At 46.2% G+C, this 16,887-nt stretch overlaps 1 protein-coding gene across 4 annotated transcripts in view; it reads right to left on the bottom strand.

Annotated features, from left to right (window-relative positions):
- The window catches only part of SLC29A1 (solute carrier family 29 (equilibrative nucleoside transporter), member 1), a 125,645-nt gene that overhangs the window by 48,325 nt on the left and 60,433 nt on the right, over positions 1 to 16,887 (bottom strand). Inside the window, exon 2 of one of the 4 annotated variants that reach the window (XM_015416918.1) lies at positions 1,008 to 1,097. The exons of the other annotated variants lie outside the window; for them this stretch is intronic. The gene's annotated coding sequence lies outside the window, so the exon portion shown is untranslated. The remainder of the gene's footprint in view (positions 1 to 1,007; positions 1,098 to 16,887) is intronic. 4 annotated transcript variants of the gene reach the window in all.

Raw genomic sequence — 16,887 nt, 5'->3', positions numbered from 1 at the left:
AGTCCCAATACCAATCCTTGTTGGACCCCAGTGCTTACTTCTCTCCATTGTAAGAACTGCCCATTCATTCCTACTCTCTTCTTCCACTTAACCAACTTTTAACCCTTAAGAGGACACATGGTTGCTAAACTTACTCATGAGTCTTTGGGGAAGTACTTTGTCAAAAATCTTTTGGAGGTTCAAATATACGATATCTACTAAGGATCTACACAAAGAACTAAGGATCGCCCTAACCACATGTTTCTAACCTGCTCAAAGAACCCCAAGTGATCAGTGAGGCAGGATGACCCTTTGCAGAAGCCATGTGGATTTTCCCTCAGCAGACTTTGTTCTTTGATATGCTTAATAATTCTCTCTTTAATAACAGTTTCTACTAATTTATTAGGGACAGATGTTAGGCTAACTGGCTTGTAATTTCCTGGACCCCTTTTAAAAAACCAGGGTGACATTTGCTATTTTCCAGCCACACAGCACAGAGGCTGGTTTTAGCAATAAGTTACAAAAACCTGTTAGTAGATCAACAGTTTTGCAGTTGAGATCTTTAAGAACCCTTGGGTGTATGGCCATCTAGGCCTGCAGATGGCAGCTTTCAGTTTGCCTACTAATCTTAGAATTTCCATCTCTCATCATCTCCTAATCTGTGCCCCATTCACGGTTAATCCAGAACCTCTTGACATCTTCTTTCATGGACATCATCTTGCACAGGAGTGATGAGAAGACAGTGTGTGTTCCTAGCAGTTGCTCCCCAACTCCAGAATTCCCTGCTTGTGGAAGATCATTTCATAAACCTAAGTATATTCCAAAACAAATGTGAACCATTAATTTGGACTAGTATTTAGTGGCTGATGAAAAGCACGGATTTTTTAAAAATCATATATCTATATTTGTAACACCCGTTTGAATTTGAAACATTAAAAATGCAGAAGCCCATCCTGAGTCTATAGCATAGGAAATATTTATATAAAATAAATCATCTGTTCAAGACGGTAAGCAAGGAGGATGCTTACTCAACAAAGGCTGCAGGGCATCAAGGGCCAGCCAATCCAACAGTTCTATTGTTCTGTGCAGATGGCACCCCTGAGATCAAATGTTCATCACTGCAACATGAGAAAAGATGGTGTTGGGCAGAGAAAATATGTTACAAAGGAGAACCCTGTGGAGGGACCACATTAAAAATGGTGGGGAAAGCTGCACATCTCACCTAGGAACAATTTTAAATATTTCCATTCAAAATAATGTGTTTCTTTTGTTTTATTTTTCCTGCCATGTTCCTCCTTGGCTTCATGTCACAGGGACCTGCCTGCATTGTAAGAATTGTTGTGGAAGTTACATTCCCTTCTTTTCAAAACTGGGACATAATTTACAAATGGAAGTTGTAAAGCTGAGCTAAGAGAGGCTGAGGGCACTTTCCCAGAGTCGATCTCAGGCTCAGAGAGCTGTTTGCTTTTTATTCCTTGATACAGCTAACAAATCCCCTTTCTCCCATGGGCAGAAAGTGGAATTTGCTTCAGGCCCAGGATGCTAACTTGCTCTTAGTTCACAGCACTTCTCCTTTTACCTCCCACTGCAGCAAGTGATGCTGTTTCGGCCCAGAGGAAGTTCTCTGGCTGGTCACATGGGAAGGCTGTTCTTGACCTCCTACGATTTCCACACTGTTGCAGAGAAAATAGACACAGGCCACCAAATGAACTGCACTCCCACCCCTGCCTTCCCCATGTATATGTCAAGCTCTAGGGCAAATTGCAATTTGAAAACAACTGGACAAAGGGCCCAGCTAGTGGTTTTCATACAGCTGTGAACACTATGGATCCAAATCCCACAGAAACAACAATACTGCAACTTTTTCCTCAACTACATCAGATGCTGTCTGTACACAGAAGTGATGTTACCTTCAAAGAGTTTATAAGCTACATCATGTAAGAATACACAGCAATGCCCTTGCTGAACCAGAACAAAGGTCCAGACAGTCCAGTGTTTCACACAGTGGCCAACCAGATGCCATCAGAAGGACTACAAGCAGGACATGGAGGCCAAAGTTTGCCCCCCCCACATTGTTCCCACCCCTGTGGTTTTCTCAATTGCACTGCCTCTGAAGATGGAGATTCCATTTAGTTTTCAGGGCTTACAGTAACTGGTGGGGATATCCTCCATGAATTTGTCGGATACTCTTTAAAAAGCCTTCTAAACTAACTGCCATCAATACATCCCTTGGCAGTGAGTTTCATAAGTTAATTACATGAAGTGTGGAGAAGGCATGAACAAGGAAAGAGTAAGAGGAAAATTAGGAAATGAAAACTGAAGAGTGGGAGTACGGCAGCAGAAAAGTAACAGTGGGTAGGGAGTTAAAGTGAGGTCAGAATGATACAGGAAGTCCATCATCAAAGCAGGCACTGAGCAGGGTTTCTGTCAGGATCCTGAGGTCTGTATATCTCTTCTGTCCAAAATCACTCTTACAACAATGTTGCTACTGCTCATATTGGGACCTATCTGGAATTCTTAGAAACGTAGTGATGCATTAGATCTGGACCTAATGTGATCTTGTATGTGGTCTTCACACAAGCACATGTATCTAAAGGCTTAGATTTGTGTGACTCATGACAGAAAACGAGAAACAAAAGCAAGCCAAGAACAGGGAGACGAGAGAGAGTGTGGGAGAGCACATGAAATACATGGATCTACAAAGACAGACAGAGAGAAAAACACACAATTAGGGAGGGAGATGAAGAAGTAACAAGGCCAACAAGGGAGAAGGAAAGCGTTTTTGGGGTGGACTGAAATAAGCCCTTTTCAGTCATTATGATCATGCATACTGGAAGCCTAAAAAATCAGGGTTCTGGTAAACGTGTACTGAGGTAAAAAATTGTGTTACCCCTTTCAGACAAAATTGGTGATCATGCCTATCAGGAAGGTTGTTGTAGCATGCTCTCCTTGTGTTTGGTAAAATATAACAACTGAAAATAGCTAAGAGAGTATTCTGTATCTTACGGCTCTCAGACAGAGATTCTGGTGTGTAGCCACAGCTATAAGCTTAGGACTGGAGGCTTGGACTGTTACAGAATTAAGATACTCAATACTTTAGTTGTTTTTTCTTGGCAAGAATTTATGTCATAAGTAAGTGGACAAGGGGGACCCAATAGATGTTGTTTACTTTGACTTCCAGAAAGCTTTTGATAAAGTACCTCATCAAAGGCTCCTAAATAAGCTCAATAGTTGGGGGATAAAAGAACGAGTCCTCTTGTGGATAAAAAACTGGCTAATAAATAGGAAACAAAGAAAGTCCAAAATTCCTAACTATAAATACATGCTGATGGGGTCCAAACTGGTGGAGACTGACCAAGAGAGAGATCTTGGAGTCATAGTAGATAACTCACTGAAAATGTTGAGACAGTGTTTGCCTGCAATAAAAAAGGCCAACGCTATGCTGGGGATTATTAGGAAGGGAACTAAAAACAAATCAGCCAGTATCATAATGCTCCTGTATAAATCGATGGTGCAACCTCATTTGGAATGCAGTGTGCAATTCTGGTCACCCCACCTCAGAAAGGATATTATAGCATTGGAAAAAGTGCAGGGTTGGAACACTTTCCCTATGAAGAAAGGTTAAAGCACTTGGGGCTCTTTAGCTTGGAGAAATGACGGTTGAGGGGTGACATGATCGAGGCTTATAAGATTATGCATGGGACAGAGCAGGCAGAGAAAGAAGTACTTTTCTCCCTTTCTCACAATACAGGAACTCGTGGGCACTCAATGAAATTGCTAAGCAGTTGAGTTAGAACAGATAAAAGGAAGTACTTCTTCACCTAAAGAGTGATTAATACATGGAATTCACTGCCACAGGAGGTGGTGGCGGCTACAAGCATGGACAGCTTCAAGAGGGAACTGGATAAGCAAATGGAGCAGAGGTCCATCAGTGGCTATTAGGCACAAGGTATAGACAGGAACTCTCGGTCTGGGGCAAGTGATGCACTGTATTCTTGGTGCTTGGGGGGGGGGGGCAACAGTGGGAGGGCTTCTAGTGTCCTGGCCCCACTGGTGGACCTCCTGATGGCACCTGATATTTTTGGCCACTGTGTGACAGAGTGCTGGACTGGATGGGCCACTGGCTTCTCTTATGTTCTTATGTAAACCTGAAGACTGAAGTGTTACTCTAGAACACACTATAGTACATATGGGTCTTAGTGTGGATTTACATCCTATCTACTGAGCTGGAAAGCAAACAACGGCATTGTGCATGAGAACTAGCTCAGACTCTGCCAAATCCAGGTCCATGAACTCATACTTCTGCTGTCCATATTTGCCAAAAGTACCATTACTGCAGGTTGGATGTTTGTGGTTTACAAGATGTGTTTTTAAAGTTTTTGAGACGTTCCTTTGTTATTTTTTTAATACCTTATTTAAACAGTTGATTTCAGAGGAGTGGCTCTGTTATCCTGTTGTTGCAAAACCAAAAGTCCACGGGTACCTTAAAGACAGATTTATTGTGACCAAAGCATTTATGGACTACCGCCCACTTCGTAAGATGCATGAAGTGTTATCTTAACTTGACAGGCATATATACACGTGGGTACAGAGGAAAAGAAGTTTGTAAACAGGGAAGGCAAAAGTCTTTTTCCATTTCATGATTTTTTGGCCTCACAGTTTAAATTTTTTCTTAATACCCATGTCTGCCAACTGCAGATAACAACACTTCGTTCATCTGACAATGGAGGCTCCAGTCCATTAAAGCTTAAACCACAATAAATTTTAGTATTTCAGATGCCACAGAACTTTTGGTTGTTTAAATTATGCAGACTGTGAGCAAATCTGGAACACAAATGTGTCTGGGAAAATGTCTACAACTCGTGTCAAATATCCACAACCCCCACCAAGCCCAAAACATGGGGAGGACAGTGGATTAAAAAAAGATATATCATTGGTTACAACTGCAACATTATGTAGCAAAAGGGTTTCTGAGGAAACACTGTCCACTTACAGCTTTTCAAAGGTAACACCAGCAAATGTCCAGAAACCCTATCACACATCACATGTTCTGACATTTCCTTCTCACTGTTTTGGAAAAGGACAAAACTGAAAACAATGAAGAATCAAGAGGCCATATGTGAAGAACAAAAGCTCCTTGGATATATGCCATTTCTCAGAATTCTCCAGAATTCTATCAGAATGCTAGGGCCAGAATCAAGAGAAAACACAGAAGGACCTGAAAGAGGCTGGTTTGTCAGATGTGGAATACAGCTTGCATGTCTCATACTGGTTGCTAATAGATTGTGCTTTATGAAATGGTTCAGTAAATGCTTGTATGTTAGCTTCTAAATCTGGTAACTAGCAGGAACTGGGTGCACCCACATTTTGGAGTGTAAGGGGGAAAGACTAGAGAAGTGAAGAAACAGCAGAGGAGGGTTTACAAGACCGTGACATCACCAACCCAACAGAGACAGAAAAGAACAGGGAAGAGAAGGGAAGAGTTTGACTTGCCAATGAGAAGAACGAGCTCTACTTTCCAAACAAGAAAAGAATTCTACTTTCCATCATCACGGGAGATCTCCTGCTCTAGTAACCTGCACATGCAATGAGGGCAGAGTTCTACCCTCCCTTATCATCAGAGCCTCCTCCTCAAGTAGCCTGCAACTTTTGGATTTGGCTTATCTAACATGGAATGAACGAGGTTACCTAAGGATGCATAGTTTCAATAGTTTTGTTTTTTTAAAAGATCCTTGCCTGGGACTGTCTGTCTGTTCATTGCTGAACTCGAGCCCACAGCCCAAACCTTTGCTTCAGGGTCTGATCAGCCCTGGAGTTGAGGGCAAAGGGCCACAGGTGCTATCTTGCATATGACAAGTGTACAGATAATACAGAATGGTACATTGGACCTACCTGAAGGTTCTTTCTCTTCAGTGGGGGAGACGTCATCCAGGAACTGGTTAGGTCACCCCTCTGCTCGCTCGATAGGCTATGCAAATTTCTTTTATTTCATGGCTCCTATTGGAGTGGCCGTGGCTGACCTCTCCAGTCATGTCCAAGCCCCTCCGTGGATCGCTCTTTGTGCCTGTTCATCGCCATCCACGTAGTGTGCTTTCCCCTTCCATTGCTAGCCACCCTGGTCTTCTTGCAGCCTGTTATTGGGTGGGATGTGGATTACTTCTCCCCCACTGAAGAGAAAGAACCTTCAGGTAGGTCCAATGTACCATTCTCCTTCAGTGGGGGGAAGTCATCCAGGAACTTGTTAGCTGTACCCAAGCTATTCCTTTGGGTGGGGAATTTGTGATGTCTCTCAAGGTTCTACCACTTGCTGCAAGACTCTTCTGCCAAACGCCGCCTCGGTTGATGCGGCTTGGTCCATCCTGTAGTGTCTCACAAATGTGGAAAATGACGCCCAGGTGGCTGCTCTGCAGATTTCGTCTACTGTGGCTCGAGTTGAGAATGCTGCAGTCGTCGCTGCCGCTCTTGTAGAGTGTGCTGTTAACCCTTCTGGCGGCTTGATGACTTGTGTCTCATAGGCCTTGGTAATACACTGTCGTATCCAGTATGCGATAGTGCTTTTCGACGCCTTTCTTCCCTGATTTGGGTTTCCATAAGTTACAAACAGGGCGTCAGACCGGCGGAAGCCGGCTGTTCTTTTGAGGTAGATACGTAGAGCTCTGCGGACGTCCAGCTTGTGCCAGACCTTCTCCTTGGGATGTGTTGGCCTTGGGCAGAAGGAAGGCAAGTTAATTGGTTGGTTGAGGTGGAATGCCGAATTCACTTTCGGAATGAACGATGGGTCCATCCTCAGCGTTACTGAATCTCGTTGGAAGATGCAGAACTCCCTCCTTGACGAGAGTGCAGCTAGCTCGGAGACTCTCCTGGCCGTAGTCACCGCGATGAGGAATGCGACCTTCCACGATAGGAGGTGAAGTTCTGTCTATTTCAGTGGCTCAAATGGAGGTTTTGTTAACGCAGTCAAAACCTTGTGTAGGCTCCATTTAGGAAATCTGTGCCTTACCGGAGGAGCCAGCTGGCTTGCTCCCTACAGGAACCTTTTTACATAACTGCTTGATGATATCCTCCTTCGAGTCCCGCTGCCCAGGCATGCCTGAATGGCAGCTACCTGGCACCTCAGTGTGTTTGGTTGAAGTCCCTGCTTCCTGCCCTCGGCCAGGAATAGGATGACTTCCTTGTCCGTGGCCTGCAAAGGTTGGACTCCCTTGATCGATGCCCATTTTACGAACGCTCTCCACGTATGGCTATAGATGCAACGTGTCGATGGCCGTCTTGCCTGTAACATGACCACGATCACCTCTCGAGGGAACCCCATGTTGCTCAATCGGGTACGCTCAATTTCCATACAGTCAGTTGTAGCCATGTCGGGTCCGGATGAAGAATGGGCCCTTGGTGCAGTAGATCCGGTCTCTGGGGTAGAGTCCAGGATCTCCCTGTTGACATTTGAATCAGCTCTGAGAACCATGGCCGTCTTGGCCAATGGGGTGCCACAAACAGCACTGTGGCCCTCTCCCTTCTGATTCTGCTGAGCATCGCCCGTCTGAGCGCTGTGGGCGGGAAGGCGTATAGGAGACCCTGTGGCCAAGCGTGGGATAGCGCGTCGATCCCTTCTGCTCCCCGGTCATTGTACCTGGATAGGAATCGTTGGACTTGGTGGTTCCGGGAAGTCGCAAGGAGGTCCATGATGGGCGTCCCGAATCGTTGTGTGATCTGGGTGAATACCTCCTTGTTCAGTGCCCATTCGCCCGGGTTCAGGTCCTCCCTGCTCAACCAGTCCACCTGTTGGTTGGACAGGCCTTTTAGGTGTTCCGCTCGTAGGCTTAAGGTGTATTGTTCCGCCCATTGTAGCAGGATTCTTGTCTCCTTGAGTAGGGCTTTTGATCTGGTTACCCCTTGGCGGTTGATGTGCACCTTTGTGGACATGTTGTCTCTGCGAACTAGGAGGTGCTGATTTTGTACATGCTGTTGAAACGCCTTCATTGCCAGGGTGACAGCCCAGAGCTCGAGCCAGTTGATGCTGTGTGAGGCTTCTCGCTGGGACCATTTTCCTTGCGCGATCCGGTGCCCGCAATGTTCGCCCCAGCCCCTCTTGCTTGCGTCTGTTGTTATCACCAGTCGTTGTGGCCTTAGAAAGGTTACAGCCTTGCTCAGGTTTGAGTGGTGTGTCCACCACAGTAGATCTCTCCGAAGGTCCTCCGAGATCCGTACCTGCACGTGTCTCCTCCTGGCGATGTCCTGCTGGAATGGTAGAAGCGCCCACTGTAGTGATCTGGCGTGGAACCGCGCCCATAGTATCAGATCGATCGTGGTGATCATGAGGCCCTGTAGCGCGGCCAGCTGCATTAAGTCTGCCCATTTCTGGGCCCTGACCTGTGTCACCAGGTTCCGAATCTTGTTCTGTTTCTCCACTGGCAAGGACACTGTGGCCCGTCTTGTGTTCAGTCTCGCACCTAAGTGCACTGTGTCCTGTGTTGGTGCTAATTGGCTCTTCTCCTCGTTGATTATGAAGCCATGCGTGCTCATGAACTCCCCGGCCCGTTGTGTATGTCGGGCCGCTGTCTGGAAGTCTCCTGCCCGTAGAAAGACATCGTCCAGATAGGGATGAATGTGTATTCCCTCCATGTGCAAGGCCGCCACCAGAGTTACCATGACCTTGGTGAATACCCTGGGAGCCAATGATAGGCCAAAAGGCAGGGCCGTATATTGGTAATGCTGGTCCCCAAGGCAGAATCGTAGGAACTGCCTGGAAGATGGATGCATCGGGATATGCAGATAGGCCTCCTTGAGGTCCATGGAAGTCATAAAGTCCCCTTGTTGTAGGATCTGAAGAATGTGGCGCAGGAATTCCATCCGGAATTTTTTCCTTGCCACCCATTTGTTGAGTCCACGTAGGTTTAGTACCGCCCTCCAGTCTCCGGACTTTTTTGGTACTACGAACAGTACGGAATATATTCCCCTGAAGCGTTCTGCTTCGGGGACCCATTCCACAGCTCCAATGTTCCGGAGGTGTTAGATTGCCTCCTGTAGCTGCTGTAAGCGCTCCTTGTTTCGCGGAGCTTGTGATGGCCTGAAACTGTGAGGGGGATTGCCAGTGAGTTCTATTCTGTATCCCTGTGATATGATCTTCTGCACTCACTGGTCCCTGGTTGTATGGCTCCAGGTATGTGTGAACGCCTGGAGCCGCCCCCCTATCTTGCAGTCACGCTGATTGTTGTTTTGAGGGGCCGGCTTTGTCCGTTCTGTAGGTTGCTGTGGTTCTGGCATTGGACCTGGTGCCATATCTGAATGATCGGAAAGGTCTGCGGTCTTGGCCCTCTCGACCCCTTCCCCTGCTGGAGTGGCCCCGAAAGGAATGAAAAGCTCTGCCCTTGGTCTCTCGTTTCCGCTGGTAACCAGACGAGGGCATTGTCTTCTCCCTGGTCTCCACCACCAAGACCCTCTCCAGGTTGGACTCACCGAAGAGGAGCCTGCCAGAATACGGATCCGTCGCCAGGTTGCTTTTAGAAAGGGTGTCCACCTTCCAATGCTTGATCCAGATGTTCCAGCGGACTATAATGTTAGCTGCCTGTGCTCTGGCACAGAACTGGATGTTGTCCTGTGATGCGTCCGTGGCGAACTCCGCCGCGCGCTTCATCTTCAGGAGCGACCGCCGCAGCTCCAGTGGGGTTACATCCGGGTTCTGTATCAGGTTGTCGGCCCAAATGGCTGTTGCCCTGGTAAAGTTAGAGAGAGCTGCAGCTGAGCGTATCGCCAAGAAGATGGCTTCATGCACCTTCCTTAGTGCCGCCTCGTTCTTCTTATCCATTGCGTCCTTCAAGACGTTTTCTCCGTCTTTTGAAAGTACGGCCCCTGAGTGCATTGCCACCACCGGGGCGTCCACCAGGGGTACCTTCAAGTCTTCCATTGTCTCTTCCGGTAGTTTATAGAGACGTCTCGCTATTGACTGCAGGGCTGAACCCCCCCCCCCAGTGACTGCAGGGCGGAACCCCCCCCCCCCGGGTTAGCCCACTCTTCCCTTATCACGTCCTTGAAGTAATCGGGGAAGGGCGAGAAGGTTTGCACCTTTACAGGTTTTTTAAACCCTCTCAGCTTTGCTGAGGCTGAAGACCTAGGCTTTTCTGTCACCTCCACTTGGTAGTTGAGCATGGAGATGACCTTTGTCAGTAGGCGCTGAAAGTGGTCCACTTGGAAAAGGCGGGACGAGGTGGGCTTTACCTTGGCCTCGTCCCCTGACCATTCTCCCTCCTCCTTTTCCGTGAGGGGTAAGGAAATGATGGAGGATGCCACCTCCACGTGCTCAACGCTATGGTTGCGCGTAAGCCGGTCTAGTCCTCCGCCAGCCAGAAGCCGGTCTAGTTCTGAAGGAGCGGTCTGCTGCTGTTCCCCCCTCAGCCTCTGATGCCCCTGACGCCTCAGTATGGTTGCTGTGCCTGACCTTCCTGGGCCTCTTTTTTGTGTGGGAGGAGCAAGGTTCGGAGGAAGGGCTGGAGCTCGAGGAATGTCGCCTCCGCCTCCTCCTGTGAGGCCTGGTGCGGTCTCTGCCTCTGTCCTCCTCCCCGCAGGCTTGGGGGTTATGGGGAAGGGGCCCCCCTTGGTAACCTCCAAGGGGCCATGGGGCAGTGCTCCAGGCTCCCCCTAGCAATGGCCACTGAAGGAGAATATTTCTTCAAAGCCTATTCACTTTTGCCAGTTTTGCAAGATGTTTTACTTGTTGACAAGTTGAAAATGCAACGTGAGGTAAAGACTTCCTAATTTGGCTTCATTTACCTTGCAACATCATAAATTTAACTCCTAAGTTTACAAGGACCTCAAAGTGATTTCTATCCTCTGTTCCAAAAAGGCACTTGGATTCTCACTAGTTAAGAGGGAGTTTAGTCGATTTATCACCTCTTGCTTTTGTGGCCCCTGGGCTGCAGCAACTTGAAACTTGATTTTTCTTTGCCAGTCAGGAGATCCACCATAATTTTTTAATTTTGTAACATCTGGTCAGATAAAAAGTTCTAGTGAACTGGAAAGTTTTCCCACTGCTTTGTGTCAGTGGAGGTTTCCTAACAAAAGGTTTTTCTTGAAGAACACGATACAGATGGTGGCCAAATACCAAAAGACTGGATGGCTGCAGAAGTCATGTCATAAAATCATTCAGCTTTAAAAGTCATAGTCAGGCCACACTGGAGAATGGTCTGACATACACCCGCCTCTCTTAGAATACCAAGAGTGGGGAATCCACAGCAAGAATAAAAAGGTAAAGGTTCCCTTGCTCGAAAGCCAGTCGAATCTGACTCTAGGGTTGCGGTGCTCATCTTCGTTTCAAAGCTGAAGAGCCAGCGCTGTCCGAAGACATTTCCGTGGTCATGTGGCTGGCATGACTAAACACCAAGGCGCACGGAACGCTGTAACCTTCCCACTGTAGTGGTACCTATTTATCTACTTGCAATTACTTACTTTCGAACTGCTAGGTTGGCAGGAGCTGGAACTAGAGACGGGAGCTCACTCCGTCATGCGGCACACTCGGGTCTTGAACTGCTGAACTACCGACCTTCCAGAGCCTGCAGTTCAGTGTCTTAACCACTTGAGCCACCGCAGCTCCCACAGCAAAAATAGAAGAGACTAATTCCCCACTGACAAATTAGGAAGTGAAACAATAGGAGGAAAGTAGGATTTCCTACCTCTATGATGATCTATATGGAAATCCAAAAGACTTCAGAATCTTGATTGTGGGAAATGTTGAGAAATGTCAATATAAAAAAAAATGTGGTTCCCATGAGCGCTGTTACCTCTATATAGTGCTGTAAAAAAGGCACTAAACCATCAAATTACCATATGGAATGTCAGGGCGCCCAAAACACTTGCTATAAATAAACTTCAATTAAATAGTAACAGCCATAACATACAAATAACATGTAATACAGAAATATATCCTGGGTACACACGTGCATGTTGAGATGGAGATACCTTACATAGGCTGTTATAGTAGCTGATGTTGCTAGCATTCAGTAGCAGGAATATCTGGATATATAACTTGTTATAGGAATTCCCTACATCCCTCTGTGGCTGAGATAAACAGGTTGCTTACCTGTAACTGATGATCTTCGAGTAGTCATCTGTGCATTCACACCAATGAGATAAGGCACCTGTGCCGACCCTGATTGGTAACTTACAATCTCCACTAAAAAAAGGATTTTGGCGCCTTTCCCCAGGGCATGCGCAGGAACTCCACCATGTATGCCCACAGGGCAGGGCGCAGACATCCCGCCAGTTCCTTCTGACCACTGTGAAACCCCCAAATTTATGACTGGAGGCTGGCAGTGGTGAGGAAGGTTGGGTGGGTAGTGTGAATGCACAGATGTCCACTCAAAGATCATAAGTTACAGGTAAGCAACCTGCTTTTCTTCTTATGGTCCCTATCAATGTTCCCTCTAAGCACTAACTCAGGTCCCTAACAATGTTCCCTCAGCCCAGTGTTCTATTTCTTAACCCACAGGAGCTTTTCCAATGTTACTACTTTCCAGTAACAAAGGAAGGGTCTAAATGCAGCTGTGTGTTAAGTTCTGTGTATCAGTAGTTCGTTAAAACTAAAAAAGAAAGACTTGCTTTGGCACTGTGAGGTGATTTTTACTTACTCCAGTTGATCAGCTGAGTGACTCTTTGCCATCAGAAGTGCTTAAAAGGTTACTTCTCAGGTGCTGCATGATACTCCTAGAATGGCTCAGAAACTTATTCACCTGGAACAGCCACCGTGGCTCGGTGCTGGCCCACTTATTTCCCGGCTGTAGGAACTGAAACAGAATATACTACGCTGCCCACTTTAAATGTTTTAAATGGTTTTTTCTGTATTGTTTTAATATTGTTATTTATTGCTTGTTTGAGCTATTTTAAGATTGTATTAAATTCACTGTTGTGAGCCTCCCTGAGCCCGCTTGTGGGAAGGGTGGGATATAAATTGAAAAAATAAAATAAAAATAAAGTAGTTCTGAACTTTGATGTAAAGAAACTTTGGTGCTAAGAGACTTGCTATCTGCCACACACACAAACGACTAACTCCATTTCATGGAAGCTATTTTCATTGCCCATCTGCTCCAATTCTGCTATATTTAGGTGACATCTGGTCTTCTCAACTTAGGAGTCTAAGCAAAACTTGCAGCTTGTTCCAATTTAGAGGGAATCCAGCCAAAGCCAATATGCAGCACAAAACATTTCATGTATTGAATGTCAACTACTTTCTTTGGTTAAAAACCCCCTCTTCGTTCCATCCTTGGACTATTAAAATATTAGGTCTATCTCAGGTCAAGTTGCCCAGCTATCCACACAGCATTAGACCAGGGGAGGGAATATGGGCAGGTCAATTAGCAGTCACCCCTGAGTAAGAGATACACATCACTGACAAAAAAAATCTTATAACATACAGAACCATAATCAAGCAACATGAGGGAATGCTAAAGCTTTTGATAAAGTTCCTCATCAAAGGCTCGTAAGTAAGCTCAATAGTCATGGGATAAAAGGACAAGCCCTTGTGTGGATCAAAAACTGGCTAATTAATAGGAAACAGAGAGTGAGTATAAATGGGAAATTTTCTCAGTGGAGGGTGGTAAACAGTGGGGTACCACAGGGATCAGTACTGGGTCCAATGCTTTTTACCTTGCTCATTAATGATTTGGAGTTGGGAGTAAGCAGTGAAGTGGCTAAATTTGCAGATGACATGAAATTGTTCAGTGTGGTGAAAACCAAAAACCCTAACTATAAATGCACATCGATGGGGTCCGAACGGGCAGAGACTGACGAAGAGAGAGATCTTGGAGTCATAGTAGATAACTCATTGAAAACGTCCAGACAGTGTGCGACTGCAATAAAAAAGGCCAATGCTATGCTGGAGATTATTAGGAAGGGAATTGGAAACAAATCAGCCAGTATCATAATCCCCCTTTTTATATCAATGGTGCCATCTCATTTGGAAGACTGTGTGCAATTCTGGTCACCACACCTCAAAAAGGATATTATAGCATTGGAAAAAGTGCAGAAAAGGGCAACTAGAATGATAAAAGGAATGGAACACTTTCCCTATGAAGAAAGGTTAAAGCACTTGGGGCTCTTTAGCTTGGAGAAACAACTGCTGAGGACTGACATGGTTCATAAGATTATGCATGGAATAGAGCAGGCAGAGAAAGAGGTACCTACTTTTCTCCCTTTCTCACAATACAAGAACTTGTGGGCACTCAATGAAATTGCTGAGCAGTCGGGTTAGAACAGATAAAAGGAAGTACTTCTTCACCCAAAGAGTGATTAACACATGGAATTCACTGCCACAGAAGGACGGCTTCAAGAGGGAATTAGATAAACATATGGAGCAAAGGTCCATCGGTGGCTATTAGCCACAAGGTATAGACAGGAACTCTGATGCAAGTGATGCTCTGTATTCTTGGTGCTCTGGGGATCAACAGTGAGAGGCCTTCTAGTGTCCTGGCCCCACTGGTGGACCTCCTGATGGCAACTGGTATTTTTGGCCACTGTGTGACAGAATGTTGGACTGGATAGGCCATTGGCCTGATCCAACATTGGCTTCTCTTATGTTATTAAAGGAATTATACCAAATAATGCCTTTTAAAATTCTAAGTAGGAAAATGAAGCTGCCCAGTTACTGAAACCTCCTTGCCCTCCCTGCAGTTCTCACAGAGCTGCAAGGGACTTAAGGCTACACAATCCAGTTCTCAGCCCAGTCATTCCAAACCCCTAAATATCATCCTGCACAAATAATGCCTCTGCCTCTGTTAAGGGTAGTATGCAGATCTTGCCTCCCTGCTGCTGCAAAGCCCAGCCACATTAACAGTAACTTTCAGCCTAGGACCAAGGAAACCTAGGTTCAAGTCCCCACTCCCCATGAGTCTTCGTGAATGACCTTGTGCCAGCTGCTGTCTTTTAGGCTACCCTACCTTACTACGTTCAGGTGGGTAGCCATGTTGGTCTGAAGCAACAGAACAAATTTTGAGTCCAGTGGCACCTGATGAAGTGTGCATACACATGAAAGCTTTGTTGGTCTTAATGGTGCCACTGGACTCAAACTTTGTTCTACCCTACTAGGGTTTTGTGAGTATAGAAACTGAGGCCCCTTATGGAAGCTAAATCAGCAAGTAAGTTCACAAACACTATTGGCCTACCTACACAGTCAGTTTGAGTCATTTGTGGCACACTGGTAGCTTGAAATTAGTTTTTTTTTTTAAACCAAGCAAGAAAAATTACCAACTTTCTTCTAGTTTGCAAATGCTTCCCTATCTGGCCTTATGGAGGTGATTCTTGGTGGTAGAAAGTGTCATCAAGTAGCAGCCTTTATGATGGTCCCATAGGGTTTTCAAGGCGAGAGACTAACACAGGTGGTTTGCCATTGTCTACCTCTGCACAGCAACCCTGGAATTCATTGGTGGTCTCCCACCCAAGTACTAACTAGGGCCCGACCCTGCTTAGCTTCCAAAATCTGATGAAATCAGGCTAACCTGGACCATCCAGGTCAGGGCAGGTGATTCTTACCTGACCATACAAAATGGGTGAAAGGCTATTCATCACCCTAGAGTAAATTGTATTTCCATGTATAGTGTTTGTTTTCTCATTACAATGCTATGCAATCTTGCCCCTTTCTTCCAACGAGTTCAAAACAGTGTGCACAGCACTCTTGGGTAATCTCACATTCAGGTACTGGTTTGCCCAAACCTCCTTAATAGCAGAGATGGGAAATACAGCAAGCTATTCTCTGGGCACTACAGAAAGCCAGACCCTCCTTCAGCAGGGCTGGCTGCCATTCGGCTCCCCCAAAAGTGTCTCTGAAGCCTTTGTATTTGCATGCATGTTTACCAGTTGAGATGAGATAAAGAGTCTGCTAGCTGAGCCCTGCCTAATTAATGGCTCTCTGGCACATAAGAAGCACCACAGAACAAGTTCTCTGTGTGTTTAGACAGTGGAAAGATTTAGTAGGGCTGCATTTTGTCTTGGTGAAAGCTTCTTTCAGCCACAGAGGCGAGACCTACATGGAAGGGTAATTTACATGAACAATATAAGAGAGATTACTGCCCCCACCCACCCACTCCATGGCTTTGAGTTAGCTGGAAATACCTGATGATCACCCTCAGTCTTTGCTTTACCGCTTCTATTTCTCCAGTCAAACTAAACTGTACATAACAGAACAGTCCAAAGAAAAGTAAAGGAATGGACAAAGCAGCACTGAACTGTCCTAGTGATAGATAATACAGAACTTTACAGTGGTGTAACCCCAAAGTAGAATGTGTCCAAGCAACATGTATGACCAGAAAGGAGGGAGAAACAGGAAAATAGGAAATAGGAAAAGGAAAGGAATGTTGAGAAATAAGGCCACTGTCTAACATTTGGTCACCTCGAGATTAGACTACTCTCTACATGGGGCTGCCATTGTCTCAAATCCGGAAGCTGGAGCTGGTGCAAAACGCTGCGGCCAGGCTTCTAGATGGGAGCACATACAGCCTGTGTGGAAGGCGTTGTACTGGCTGCCGATAGCATACTGGATTCGTTTCAAAGTGCTTGTTCTTACCTTTAAAGCCCTACATGGTTAGCGACCTACATACCTGAGGGACCACCTTTCCCCATATGTCCCCCAGAGAGCACTGTGGTCAGGGGCTCAGAACTGGCTGGCCCTCCCAGGTCTTAAGGAGGCTAGGCTGTCGACGACCAGGACCAGAGCTTTCTCGGTGGTAGCCCCAACCTGGTGGAATGAGCTCCCGGAGATCAGGGCTTCTAAAACGGAGCTCTTCCACCAGGCTTTTGGGAGCCACCACCACCACCAATGAAGAACATCGGATAGTGGAATGCGAGAGGGCCCTGGATTCCGGAAACTGCAACCAACAGCCTAAAGAACAGCAAGTTCCGCAAGAACAACCAAAATAAACACTGTGAGTT

The sequence above is a fragment of the Gekko japonicus genome, unplaced genomic scaffold, assembly GCF_001447785.1.
Source record: "Gekko japonicus isolate JY-2015 unplaced genomic scaffold, Gekko_japonicus_V1.1 scaffold342, whole genome shotgun sequence".
Lineage (NCBI taxonomy): Eukaryota > Metazoa > Chordata > Lepidosauria > Squamata > Gekkonidae > Gekko > Gekko japonicus.
The sequence above is the reverse complement of the archived record's forward strand: the minus strand, read 5'-3'. Positions and strand labels throughout refer to the sequence as shown.